This window comes from Myotis yumanensis, unplaced genomic scaffold, assembly GCF_028538775.1.
Source record: "Myotis yumanensis isolate MYYU_CA2020_CCGP unplaced genomic scaffold, mMyoYum1.0.hap1 SCAF_1, whole genome shotgun sequence".
In the NCBI taxonomy this organism is placed as follows: domain Eukaryota; kingdom Metazoa; phylum Chordata; class Mammalia; order Chiroptera; family Vespertilionidae; genus Myotis; species Myotis yumanensis.
Genome location: NW_027223752.1, coordinates 225,680,420 through 225,694,520, shown reverse-complemented (window position 1 = coordinate 225,694,520; position 14,101 = coordinate 225,680,420). Strand labels below are relative to the sequence as shown.

The following is a 14,101-nucleotide window of genomic DNA, read 5'->3' as shown; positions in this document are numbered from 1 at the left end:
GTAGAGACAACTTGTTTGATGAGGTTTTTCTTATGAAATATATGTTGAAGAAAGGTACTCTGAATTAAGGCCAAAAGGGCAGCATCTGTGAAAATATTTGAGCTGAAATATTTACACATTTCAACATGCAAAAACTTAAAATTGTGAATTAGTTTGCTAGGCTGTCTTAACAAAATACCATAGACTGGGCAGCTTAAACAACAGAAATTTATTTATTTTCTTGAAGTTCTGGAAGTTGGAAGTTCAAGATCAAGGTATCAATGGGTTTAGTTTTTTCTGAGGCCTCTCTCCTTGGCTTGCAGATGGCAGCCTTCTCACCATCCTCACATGATCTTTTCTCTGTACTTGCACATCCTGAGTGTCTCTGTGTGTGTCTAATTTTCTCTTCTTCTAAGGCCATCAATCAGGTTGGGGTAGAACCCACCATCACAGCCTCATCTTAATCACTTCTTTAAAGACCCTATCTCCAAACACAGTCTCATTCTGAGGTGCTAGGTATTAGGACTTCAACATATGAATTTTAGGAAGATGTGGTTCAGCCTATAACACTCCTCCATTTAGCAGACCAGTTTCTGACATCGCTTTCACTTGACCACCAGCATCTAGTCAGGGATATATCATGAGTCAGTGTGCTCCCACAGGAAGTAAATGCCCTCTGCCTGCAATCTGGAATCACCCTTGCACTGTGTGCTTTTCCACGTGTCATCATTGACCTGCCAGACTCCAACATCTACTTGTTTAGACCAGTGATATTTATCAGACCCTGTCACATTGACATATTTTTAAAAAAATAGTTTTATTTCTTTTGTTTATAAAAGTAATATGTGCTTATTGAAAAAGAAAAAAATCAGACAGTGGTGAAATATAAAGAAGAAAATAAGAATCACCTCCTAAAACACACCACCAAAAATAAAAAATAAATAAAAATACCAAATAAAGAAAAAACTAAAAACGAAACAAAATAATAATAATAATAAATGGCCCAGCCAGTGTAGCTCAGTGGTTGAGGGTCGACCCATGACCAGGAAATGATGGTTCGATTCCTGGTCAGGGCACATGCCTGGCTTGCAGACTTGATCCCCAGTGTGTTACCTGCAAGAGACAGCCAATCAATGATTCTCTCTCGTCATTGATGTTTCTATCTCTCTCTCCCTCTCCCCTTCCTCTCTGAAATCAATAAAAATATTTTTTAAAATAATAATAAAATAAATAAAATAAAACACACCACCCAGGAATAGCCACTTGTATGTCCAGCAAAATGTTTTCTCTATGCAAATACTTGCATGCTTTTTAATATTAAAAATTAGAAATCATAACACATACAATTTTTCAGCTTTATTTTTTTCTACTTTATATATTATGGTGAATGAGACATTAGGCTCTTGTCCAAGTAAAGCTGAAGTTTTGCCCAGTTTCTTCTTGAACAAAGGGATTTGTGGTAGAAAATAGGGACTGGAATAACCAGGCTGCACTCCCCAAACACACAATCACCACCACTACAACTATATCACTGCAGGATCAAATCTTGTCCACCTACCTCTTAAGACTTCGGTGGAGCAAAGAAGGAGATGAAGGAAAAATAAAGATGAAGATGAATGAAATGAAATAAAGGCTATAAAAAAGTACAATAGGAATAACTCATTGCCACTTCTCCTTACTTCAAAAAAGTTTAACAACAGGTACAGCATAGGCACTGCCCAATCTAATGGCAACTATAAACTGCTGTCCCACCTGTATGGCTGCCATCTGGCTCAGTATCAGCCTTGTCCTTACCCCTCATCCTTACCCCTAATGTTGGCAGCTACCCTTTCACGACTAGAGACCAGCCTATCTGAAATAGGAGCCACCATAAAGAAAAGCAGAGAAGACACAAGACATGTAAACCAATCCTTTGACAACATTTGAGCACCTGGATCCAGCCAGACCTGAGGTCAGTAAGGCCTAGAGTTTTCAGTTATATGAGCCAATCAATATTCCTTTTTTAGCTAAGAAGTAAGCTCAATTTCTGATATTAAAACTAAAGAATCTTATCGCACCCATATATTCTTCTCCCTTTTAAAGTTCCAATGACAAAGAAGCCACTATATACCTTACATAGTAACAGAGAAAGGTTTGTATCTAAGAATTGAGAATAAACCTGAGGAATGCAAGTGAAGTTCATACCAATTTCCTAGGCACCAACTCCTGAAATTATCAGCCCTTGTACCCATATTCACAGCCTGCCATTTTTAGAAAAACATGAATAGCAACAGAAGGAGGAATTGGCCACAGGATGCATGGAGAGACACCGGTATACTTAGTACCTTACCTCTCCACTAAAAAAGATTTAGTACTAGTTGCAGTGAAGTTTCATATCCCTAAAATTCATTACATCTATAAAAAAAAGCACCATATTTTCACGAGCTATTAAAACAGTTAAAAATAAAGCCCATTTTGTATCCAATATCCTTTAGATGATCATATTTTTCCTTGTATTTGTGAAGCAACAAAATTTGGTTAACTGCAATACATCTTGTAACTGATGCAGATGTCCACATTCTCCTTCACCCCCTAAAATAATAAGCTACAATTTCTCTGGCCATATAATTTATAAATTACATAGACATATAGCATGAAATACATTCTCTTTGTTTCTCCTCTTCATCTTTCTCAACTGGTCTTTAATTTTAACAGTTTTTTATGAACTCTCCACAAACATTGAATGGCATGGGCATAAGAATAATGTAAAGAGAGGGTATTAACATTTGTTTGGCACATGTTATGTGCCTATTACATCACATGTTATTTTATTTTATTTAATACTGACCCTAACCTTTAAAGCAGATGTGATTGCCCCCATTTTTCTAATAGGAAAGCCTTTACCAAGTTTAAACAGCTATAAAATAGCTATAGTAGACACTGTTAATTGCTCCTTCATAATTATTTTCCTTCTTCTTCTTTGCTTGTTGAGTTTGCTTCTCACTAAAGAAGTTGAAAACACTTAACGCACTTTATCCCAGAGTTCTCTGCTGCTAGAGCATGAGCATATGACCCAGTCTAGCCAATGGTTCCTGAGGGAAAGTCTATTAGATTTTTGGGAAAGTTTCCTCCCTGATTAAAAAATAAAATAAGAAGGGCCTTCTTTCCCCCTATGTTTTGTTGTTGGATGAAGTCTTATAATGATGTCATATCTGGAGCTGCAGCAGCCTTTTTGAGGGTACAAACGTAAAGATGAAGTTAAATACTCAAACACTCTAAAGATGATGAAAAAGAAAAGTGGTCTTTCATGACATCTTTGAACTTCTCATTTAACTAACCCTGGAAGTCCTCTCCCTCAAGACTTAGAACAGTGTCTGGTGAATATTAGACACATAACAAACATCTATTGAATGAATAAATGAATAATTTTAACTTTCCAAATTTGTCATCATAGAAAATGAGAAAAGTATCTATCAAAGCTATATGACCCAGCAATTCCACTCCTAGGAATGTTACAAGAGAGATGAGTGTTATGTGTCCACCATAGACATGTGGAAACATTTTTATAGTAGCTCCAAACTGGAAACAACTCAAATGCCCATAAACTGGATAATGAATAAATAAATGTCGGATATTCACATATCGCAATACTACATCTCTTATATAAAAGGCCCATGGCCGTCATGCTGTAACGCTATCATGACCGAATGAGCAGTAGCTCTCGCGGTGGGCGGTATGGGGCCTGAGCTATTAGCGGTGGAGAGCTATGAGCAGGGATGGGTGGGGCAGCCAGCGGAGGCAAGTGGAAGCGAGCTACTTGCGCACGATTTTGTGCATGCTGGGCCTCTAGTAACAATATAAAAGGACAGACTATTAATATTCACATTCGCATTTGAGGTCTATCCCAATGTGTCTTTTTCTGTAGACCTACATCGTTGGAAACACCTCAGAATAAATATGTAGCTTTCTTTATACACAGAACTATGTGTTAGATCTGTGGGAAGCAACTATAAAACAGCTGCTAAAACTGTGAAAGACATAATAATCTAATGTTTTTCATCTTAGGTATTTGTATATCCTGAAGATCTGTACTTTTCTAGGGAGTGATAGCTTAGGAATGAAGATGATTTGAACTTACTCATGTTTAGACGGTGTCTGAAACTTAAAAACCAGGCAGATCCATCTACTCAGACCCTAACCATGGCCCTGAAGTAAATTGCTTAAAGAAATTGGGTCCCAATGATTATAGGAGGAGAGTTTTTGAAGTATGTCCATATTCAAGTGTAGGTCAAAGAAGCTCAAGTAAAAGAATTGTGGACTGACTGAAATGACAACTGGATTGGGCAAAAAGGGGATTAAGACGATTAAGACTCAAACTCGGGAGGAACTGAGGCAGTGGAAGGACTCAGAGCATGTGATATTTCTTAAATAAAAATATATTAACTTTAAATAATTGTGCCTATGTTACAAATAATAAAAACCCTTTATACTTAAAAAAATATATTCACATTAGCATAGACAAGTCTCACAGACATAATATTCAGCAAAAGACAACATGCACACAAGACTACATACTATTTGATTTCGTTAAAGTTCAAGAACAGGAAAAACGAACCCATGGTGGTACAAGTCAGTGGTGGCCTTTGTCACAGGGGGCTGGTTATTGAGGGGATAGGGCCTGAGGGACTCTCCTGGAGTTATGTGACTCAGAAATACTCTCCTGGAGTGTGGATTTTTCTATCAAAAGTGCCTAAATAGAGCAGAAAAGACTTTATGTACTAGTATAAGGATAGTCATTGCAGAATTTAAATTAGTGAAAAACTGGAAACAACCTAATTATTCAACAGCATATAATTAAGCACATTATAATACACATATTCAACAGAATATTATGCAGCCATTAAAAAGTATGCTCATGAAAGCTGATGATATAGTGTTCAATGAGGTAAAATGGAATTAAAATTGCAAATACTTTAAGAATACAACTATGAAAAAAAATTAAGCCTGTAGAAAGAAAAAGCCTGAGAGAGTTTGTATGTAAAGACAATTATCAGTGTCTGCTTCTGAAGAATGTGATTCAGCAAGTAGTTGTAGGAGTTGGGGTGTGTGTGGGAGTGGGAAGCAGGGAAGTGGGCCAGTAGGAAGCAGACAGGGACTTTCATTTTTTGTTTTATGAACTCTGTATTTGACTTTTGTTTTTACAATGAATATGCATAATTTTATGATAAAAATTTTAATTCATTAAAAACAACTGGAAGGAAATTTATAAAATGTTAACAATGCTTGTCTTTGGATAATGGGATTTGGGAGATTTTTTTAAATGATTTCTTTCACTTTTCTATAGTTTCAGATTCCTATAATGAGTACATGTCTTTAAAAATTATATATATATATATATATATATATATATATATATATATATAGTTTGTTTGTTAATCCTCACCCGAGGATATTTTTCCATTGATTTTTAGAGAGAGTAGAAGGGAGAGGGAGAGACAGAGAGAAATATTGATGTGAGAGAGACACATTAATAGGTTGCTTCCTGCACCCACCTGACCAAGGTACATGCCCTTGACTAGAATTGAACCCGGGACCCTTCAGTCTGCGGGCCAACGCTCTATCCACTGAGCAAAACTGGCTAGGGCTTAATATATTTCTATTGATTTCAGAGAGGAAGGGAGAGGGAGAGAGAAATAGAAACATCAATGATGAGAGAGAATCATTGATCAGCTGCTTCCTGCACACCCCCTACTGAGGATCAAGCCTGCAACTCAGGCATGTGCCCTGACCGAGTATTGAACCGTGCCCTCCTGGTTCAAAGTTCAATGCTCAACCACTCAGCCATGATGGCCAGGCAGCACATGTTTTGTTTTTTTGTATATTTTTTTATTGTTGATAGTATTACAAATATGTCTCCCCCATTTACCCTCTTCTTCCAAGCCTCTACCCCCTCCCCCAGGTCTTCAATACCCTATTCCCCTTGTCCATGGGCTATGCATATAAGTATATAAATTCTTTGGTTTATCTCTTTTCGTCCCCACAACCTCACATCGAGGTTTGTCAGTCTGTTCCATGCCCCCATGTCTTTATATCTGAAAAAACTTACTTCAATGAGATGATACATTTGAAAGCACACTGTAACCCGTGAAGTGCTTCCGTTATAAAAGTGGTTGTGTTACTGTTGTGAAACAGTGGATGTTGGCAATGCCATTTGTCAGGGCAGAGGGCAGATCCTCTATCCAGCCACCCAAGGGCTCAAGTTTTGCCTTGGCTGCCACCTTTGGAAGGTAGGAGGAAAGCTAAGCAAACACCACCTACACACTTAGAACAAGTGTAAATGCTTGAGAGGTTTTCTGGTAAACCCGCAGATGTTAGATTAGAAAAGTATTTCTTAGGGTTGTGCTTCTCAGCCCAGGCTACACATTAGAATCACCTGGGGAAGTTTCTTATACTCTCCCACCCCCAGATATCAGAATTCAATTGCTTGGGACGAGGCCCAGGCAGGAGTATTTTTAAGATATTTCCCAGTTAATGGTAATAACCAGAGTGTAGAGTGATGCTTTTGAATGATTCTGTGGATGCGTTCTCTATGTCACGTGCAGGCAAAAGTTCCAAAACTCCTCTTGAAAGTTCAACTCTCTAACCAAAAATCAGGTAAAACGCTGTTTTCCTCAAACCAAACTGAGTTTTTGGTGTGGTGTTTTTAAGTAAGAATTTTATATATATATATATATATATATATATATATATATATATATATATATCTTTTTATTGATTTTAGAAAGAGATAGGAACATCAATGATGAGAATCACTGTTTGGCTGCATCCTGCATGCCCCCTACTGGGGATCAAGCCCACAACTCAGGCATGTTGCCCTGGCCAAAATCGAACCGTGACTCCTGGTTCATGGGTCAATACTGAACCACTGAGGCACACTGGCTGGGCTTAAGTAAGAATTTTAATCACCACTCCTATATTTACAGTTTACACAGGGTACTCATGAAGATAATCTCATTTGATGATCTCATTGAACTGAATGTACACTGCTAAGAGGTGTAACCACCTAGACACTTCTGGGAGGTAAGTAGGCAGAAATCATTATTTACATTTTTCCCAGGAGAGAATTGAGAGGGAAGAGTTCACTAGTTTCCCAAGACCAAATAACAGCAAACTTGAACTCGAGTACTCCATTCTTCAACTATAAAGATCTTATTACGAGAATTGGCTTATATCTTTGAGTCACCAATGATATTGCACTAGGACAAAAGATTTAAAAAAATATCTTGCCTGCCTTTTTTTCCCACTGCACCTTCAGAACCTAGAAAGCAAAGTGAACATATTTTGTGTCTGTATTATGCATGAAATTGTGCCACCCAATAATACTGCCAAGGACAGGCCTGGACACATAAGTAGATATTTAATGAAAGAATGAATGACTATATCCTCCAAGATAACATTACCCCCATTTGTCTAAGTCCTTTCAGGCTTCTATTATAAAATACTGCAGCCTGAATGGCTTATAAACAACAGGCACTTATTTCTCACAGTTCTGGAGGACGGGAAGTTCAAGATCAAGGCGCCTGCAAATTCAATGTCTGCCAAAGGCCCACTTTCTGGTTCATAGACAAAAGTCTTCTCTGTGTAACCTCACAGGACAGAAGGGATGATGATCTCTCTGGGATCTCATTTATAAGGGCACTAATCCCATTCATGAGGACTCCACCCTTGGCCCCTAATCACCCCCCAAAAGCCCCACTTCCTAATACCGTCACATTAATGGTTAGGATTTAACATATGAATTTGGGGGTAGGGGAGAGAAACAAAAATTCAGTCTATAGCACCATTTTACAGAAGAGGTAACTGAGACTCCAAGGAGAAAATACATGCCCAAGGTAACAGAACTCGTAAGAGACAAAACTGGAAGGAAAGACAACTCAGAACAGCCAACCTTGTACTCCTACCCACTATACTAAACTACCAACTGGTTGTAGTTTTTAAAGACCAAGCCCTAAGGACGACAGCCTTAGAGATAGATAATGTATGAGAAAACCTTCTCTAGATATGGCACACAGATAGAATAATAGGAGGGATATTGAAGAGGAGTTGGCAGCAGTGATTTGCTATTATAGGGTTCTATTGAAACAATTCATTTTACTTAAGATTTATACTTCCAAAATCCTTAGTCTGACTAATGACAACCTTCTGAAATGATTATAAAAAAGCAAAATCATTTTGCTTCCTGAAGAATTTATATAATATAGAATATGACAGATTACCATAGTCATATACTTAGATCCAAAATTACTAGATACAAATAAAGGAGAGCTGGAGAGACGAGATCATACATGCTTTTAATCAGGAAAGAAAAAGATCTCTCTAATCAATGTCTTGCAAAAACCATTAACCAAAGTCCTAAACTGAAGCTCAAATAATTGAAAAATGAAAATGATCCATCTACTCATGACAGGGAGATTGTAGTCCTATAAAAATGTTGAATGCACATATGGATGAAGCGGGTTGACATTGCCATTTGGTAATTGGCTAAATAACAGTCATAAACAAATGGAAGAAATAACTAAGTTGAGAGCAGAAGTCAGAATTTTCCCCATCAGTTTCAAGAGACTATAACACATTCATCCAGAATTTTGAAGCTTCAATCGTTAGTTATGTGGATTAGAACTGACAATGGTGAAAGTCATTACAATTCATCCATTCATTGTCTATCTGTCCATCTATCCATCCACTGGCTTTAACCACATGAAAATGCCATTATTTGGTTACTTTTGACTTAGAAGAAAGGCAGCTTTATATACTTCAATGTAAAATATTTAATTTATACTTATTGAACATGCTACCATGCTCAACGCATGCACTATGTGGTGTTGGTGGGGTAAGGGTTGCATAAGAAATACTCTCTATCTCCTCTATGGGAAAACACATACCAACAACTATTTGTAAGAGAGCTGTGAATGTACGAAGTGGTATAGGATTACATTGATATGTATGCATAGAAAGAACACACAACAATTTGTCAGTTGGTATGTGGTTGGTGGGAGTTTATTATTTTTCCTTTTGCTTAGCTCTATTTTAACACTTTTTTGTCAATAAAAATGTGTTATTTTTGTTGTTAAACATTTTTTGAAAATATACCATGGGTTTTTCAGAATTGATAGCTTTTAATAGATATGATTAAGATAAAGAATTTAAAAGTTAAAATATATGAAGCAACATAGGTAAAATAAGAAGTGAGAGACAAACAGACAATGGCTAGACCACTTACAAAAATGAAACTCTAACCCCAAATCTGCAGCAACCAGCCTGGGAAACCAACCTATTATCTCAATCAACCAACCCAGGAAGCTAAACAATAATCTCAGTAACAATTGACCCCAAACAGCCAGGACTTGATGAATAACTAAGCTTCCCTAACTTTTGTCCCCACTTCATACTTAGGACCAACCAGACAGAGCCCAATATGCTCCCCTAACCAATCACATAAGATGACCCACTTCTAGTTAGCCCACCTCCAGCTTCCCAAGGCCAACAGCCTCCAATCAGAGCACATCCAAAGATTTCCCTTTGTTTCCCTCTAAAACTTTTCGACTCCTCTCCTTTGAGTCTCTGCCAAAGCACACGTGATGGTGGTTGACTCCCTTACCATAGCAAGCTCTAAATAAAAACACCTTGCCCGTTCTCATTTGATTGGTCTTCATTTATTTCTACAGAAGAGAAAGAGAAATGACTCAGGAATTAGCTTAGTACACAGAATGCAATGACAAAGGCATATACATTTATGAAAAATAAGCATTATAGCAACTCTCCATACCTGACTGATCACAGGGACTAGCTGAGTTCTCATTAAGCCCCAGGAGATGAGGTTGTTTTACCTCTATTTCCTTCTTCACATCCCCTTCCAGCTTACGTTACCCCCCAGCTCCTTTACCTGAAAAGGAAAATCTAGAGCCATCATATTGCTTCTGTTTGACCTTTGAAGGTTGAGTCAGAATCAGGAAGACCTGGAAACCAGATTTAATCACTAGAATACTAACTCCATAGGGGAAGGGAATATGTCTATTCAGACCCTCTCCATGTGCCCAGTTGAATGACTGAAATAAACACATGGATACATCCAGGGCATAAGCACCATGTAGTACCTGCAAGAAGACAACTCAAAGGACGAGATCAGATTAAAAAATCTATCTCTTCCCTGAAGTTCCTGAATCAAGGCACAGTCAGAGAAAACCTGATTCAGCACACCAAATGTGGCCCAAATAGACAGAGGGACCAAAGATCGGGGTCATCACTCCCTAGTAATTTGTCCTATGATGCTCGGTGCTTACTTGGATACAGCTACATTTCTAAACTCCATCTTCCTCTTGTGCTCACTGGATAGTAAACATGGATCGCTATTAATAATAATTTCCCACTGCACGTCCAGAACAATCCATCCAGAGAAAATTGGAACTTCTTCTTTGCTGAGGTCCGGTCCCATCAATTTGATGCTCATTTTATAGAAAGGCCATTGAGCAAAATTAATGTACCCAAACAAATAGAGTTTGTCCTTGTAACTGATTCAGAGTATGACAGGAAACAAGAGGGCTGCCGTAATAGCTTCCTCTGGGAAATTTATTTTCAGAACATTGAGTTATTTTCTTCTACTCTACCAGATTTCATTAAAGTCTCTTTTTAAAAGAGAGAAGGAAGAAAAATAAAACTTAGTTGTCTGTTTTCATAGAAATCACTTTGAGATCTAGCTTCATTTAAATTCACTTGCTATTGTCCAAGTCAAAGAGTGTTATAATCTCAGGGTTATTTTACTTCTTCCCATTATTAATTTCCCTCCATTTTCTTCACACTGCCCCCAGAATGTTTTACTGCCACCCTTTTAACCTGAAGAGGAAAACCTAGAGCTACCATGTGCCAGAAATGAAGGAGCCTGACTGAGCCTCTTTAAAATACTACCATATCTTGCCATTAGATAACACTTTGGACTGTTATCCAAAAACTCTGGTCATCTTTTTCCTGCATGTAGACAGATCAATGATGGTACCTGCCTCGCTCTCAGTCACCAGAAGAGAAAATAAATGCTTCCTTCATGTGATCTGTCTGCCTCTTGGCCCCGCCGTCACAGCTGATTGGACCTAAAAACAGCCAGTTCATGGGCTAACCTGTGAAGGCATGAAAACCAGGCATGAAGTCGGAAAAGGGTACATACTGTGTGATTCCTACTATATGACATTCTGGAAAAGGCAAAACTATGCAGTCAGGAAAAGAAGCAGTGGTTGCCAGGAATTAGGGAAGAAGAAGGGATGAACAGATAGAGCACAGAGAATTTTTAGGGCAGTGAAAATACTCTGTATGATACCACATGGTGGATACATATCATTATACATTTGTCCAAGCCCATTGAACATATAACACCAAGAGTGAACCTAGCGTAAACTATGGACTTTAGGTGAAAATGACAAGTCAATGTAAGTTCAGGGATTATGATAAATGTACCACCTGGATGTGGGATGTTGATAGTGGGGAGGCATGCATGTGCAGGGACAGGTGGTATATAAGAAATCTCTGTACCTTCTAATCAATGTTGCTATGAACTTAAAACTTCTCTAAAAAATAAAATCTATTTAAAAACAAAACAAACCAGGCATGAAAAGCTGTATCCAAACAGGAAAAAAATAGTAACAAAAGAAGCCAATCAGAGTGCCTTGGTCAGAAAGTAGATTTGGAAAATACGAAGAGAGTCCGTTTGGTGGCAGAAAGAGACACTGAAAACTTCCAAAGGGAAGGTATGAGTCCACGTTACTCCTAAGCAGTCAGGAAGGCAGGAACAGACCAGTCGGTGGTGGGTAGCAGCAGGAAAAGAAGAGCAGAAGAGAATGGAGCAGAGCTGAGTCAGCAGGATGGCAAGAAACCTGGGGTCACTGGCTGCTGAGAGGTGAGGTGGGAACCGCGTTCCTGGTCAGTGTCCCCCAGACTCTGCAGAAGGGCAGTTCCTGTACATGAGTTTCCTATCATCCTGTGTCTACTCAAAAAACACAAAACCCTATTGCAGGAACCCGAGTCTGCCTCTCTTGGTAATAGAAAAGAGCTGAATACACACAATTTGAAAACTCAACCTCACCACATCTGGTGGATCTTAACCTTCCTGCACAAAAGGGAGCAGCAAAGCAGAGAGGAGCCTGAGGTCATAGGCAGGAGCCATGGCTTCTAATCCAGCCCTGCTACTAATCTGCATGATAATCTTAAGAGCTCGTTATCTCTAAATCTATTACTTCAACCAGGAAGTAGAGTTGGACCAGATGCGTTCACTTGGTAACCATTAATTGAGTGCCTGCAATGCAGCAAGTCGAGAGCTGGCTGACGGGCATAACAGTGAACTAAGCACAATTTTTGCTCTTCAGGCTTATGTTCTAGTTGGTAAGGAGGTAAATAGATGATTACAAAATTGTATAATGTTCCTGCTACATTTAGAGAATTCATTTGGGGTTAATGAGGAGGGACACCGAACCTGGTTGGTGACGGCAGCCCTCACAGAAACTTTGCTGGGGACAATGAGTCCCTCTCCAGATAAAGGAAGGGCATGAAATGGCCAGGCAGGGAAAGAAAAGAATGGTCCATGTGATGGCAATTTTATGTGTCTACTTGATTAGGTTGTATTCCCAGTTATTTGATCAAACACTAATCTAGGTGTTACTATGAAGCATTTTGGAGATGTGGTTAACATCTATAATCAGCTAACGTTAAATAGCAACCTGTACTTCTCCATATAGTTCTCAGCATGCTGTACTGTCTATAATGTGTGTCAGAGGTGACACGCGAACTCATTTTTTTGGTTGATTTTTCTTTGTTAAATGGCATTTAAATATATAAAATAAATATCAAAAATATAAGTCTTTGTTTTACTATGGTTGCAAATATCAAAAAATTTCTATATGTGACACGGCACCGGAGTTAAGTTAGGGTTTTTCAAAATGCTGACACGCCGAGCTCAAAAGGTTCGCCATCACTGGTCTATAAGTTCCATTCCATCATGATCTCTCCATGAGGTTAAGAACCTTGAGATCTTTGCTGATTTCTGTAAGTTGTTTTAGCAAGTTAGAGAGCCAGAGGGCCCCCAAATTTGTAGCCAGTTGGTCATAAATGGGGGTGGCAGTCTTATGGAGGATGGACCCCTTTACTTGTGGGATATGTGCTAACTCTGGGTAGTTAGTGCCAGAATTAAATTGTAGTACACTAGTTGGTGTTGGAATGCCTATCCTGAATCTTCCAGTGGCTCCTGCTCCATGGTGCCAAAAACCTGAGGCCCCATCAAAGACTGGATCTGAAATACAGTTGGCAAAGCCTTCTCTACAGAGGCCCATAAGGTAGCAGCAATGCTTCATGTCTTTTCTTGCCAGGAGCCGGTCCATCCTTGCTGCTTGACACAGTTGCTGCAGAGAAGAAACATCTGCACAGCATATGTTTCAAGGGACCTGGCGTATATGGCATACTGTTCTTAATGTGTTTGCTCCCCTTAGCACTATGTATTTTAACCAAGGTCACCTCTCTGAGAAAGGTTGTTTCCCCAGGTGGGGATTTTTCCCTGAGGTTAGGGAGGAGATACAACCCCTTAATTAAGTGCCAGGCGGGTAGTTAAGCTACATAATCTTTACTCCCTGGAATGGAGATAAGAAACGCCCTAACCTTTGTAATAGAAATTGACAGGATTAAAATCGGCTGGTATAAATACGGATGTAACAAGACAATAATCATCAGATCCTCATCAGCTCCTGATCAGCTCCTGATCAGCTCCTGATCAGATCCTGATCAGATCCTGATCAGATCCTAACCAGAACCTAGCCAGAGAACATGGCAAAAGATCCTGGACAGAACCTGGCTACAGAACTTCACTGGAGAACCTAGACAGAACATGGCAAAAGAACCTGGATAGAACCTGGCTAAAGAACCTGGCGACCGAACCTGGCTGGAGAACCTGGCTAGAGAACCTAGAGAGAGAACCAAGAGACAGGACTTGGCTGGAGATCCTAGACAGAACCTAGCGAGAGAACATGGCAAAAGATCCTGGACAGAACCTGGCTACAGATCTTGGCTGGAGATCCTATACAGAACCTAGAGGGAGAACCTAGCAAGAGAACAT

The 14,101-nt window shown here is 39.0% G+C and overlaps 1 non-coding gene across 1 annotated transcript; it reads left to right on the top strand.

Annotated features, from left to right (window-relative positions):
* Positions 1-3,849: 3,849 nt before the first annotated feature.
* LOC139001404 (small nucleolar RNA SNORA18) lies at positions 3,850-3,978 on the top strand. Its single transcript, XR_011469995.1, has one exon. It is a non-coding gene; the product is annotated as a small nucleolar RNA SNORA18 (small nucleolar RNA).
* Positions 3,979-14,101: the final 10,123 nt, after the last annotated feature.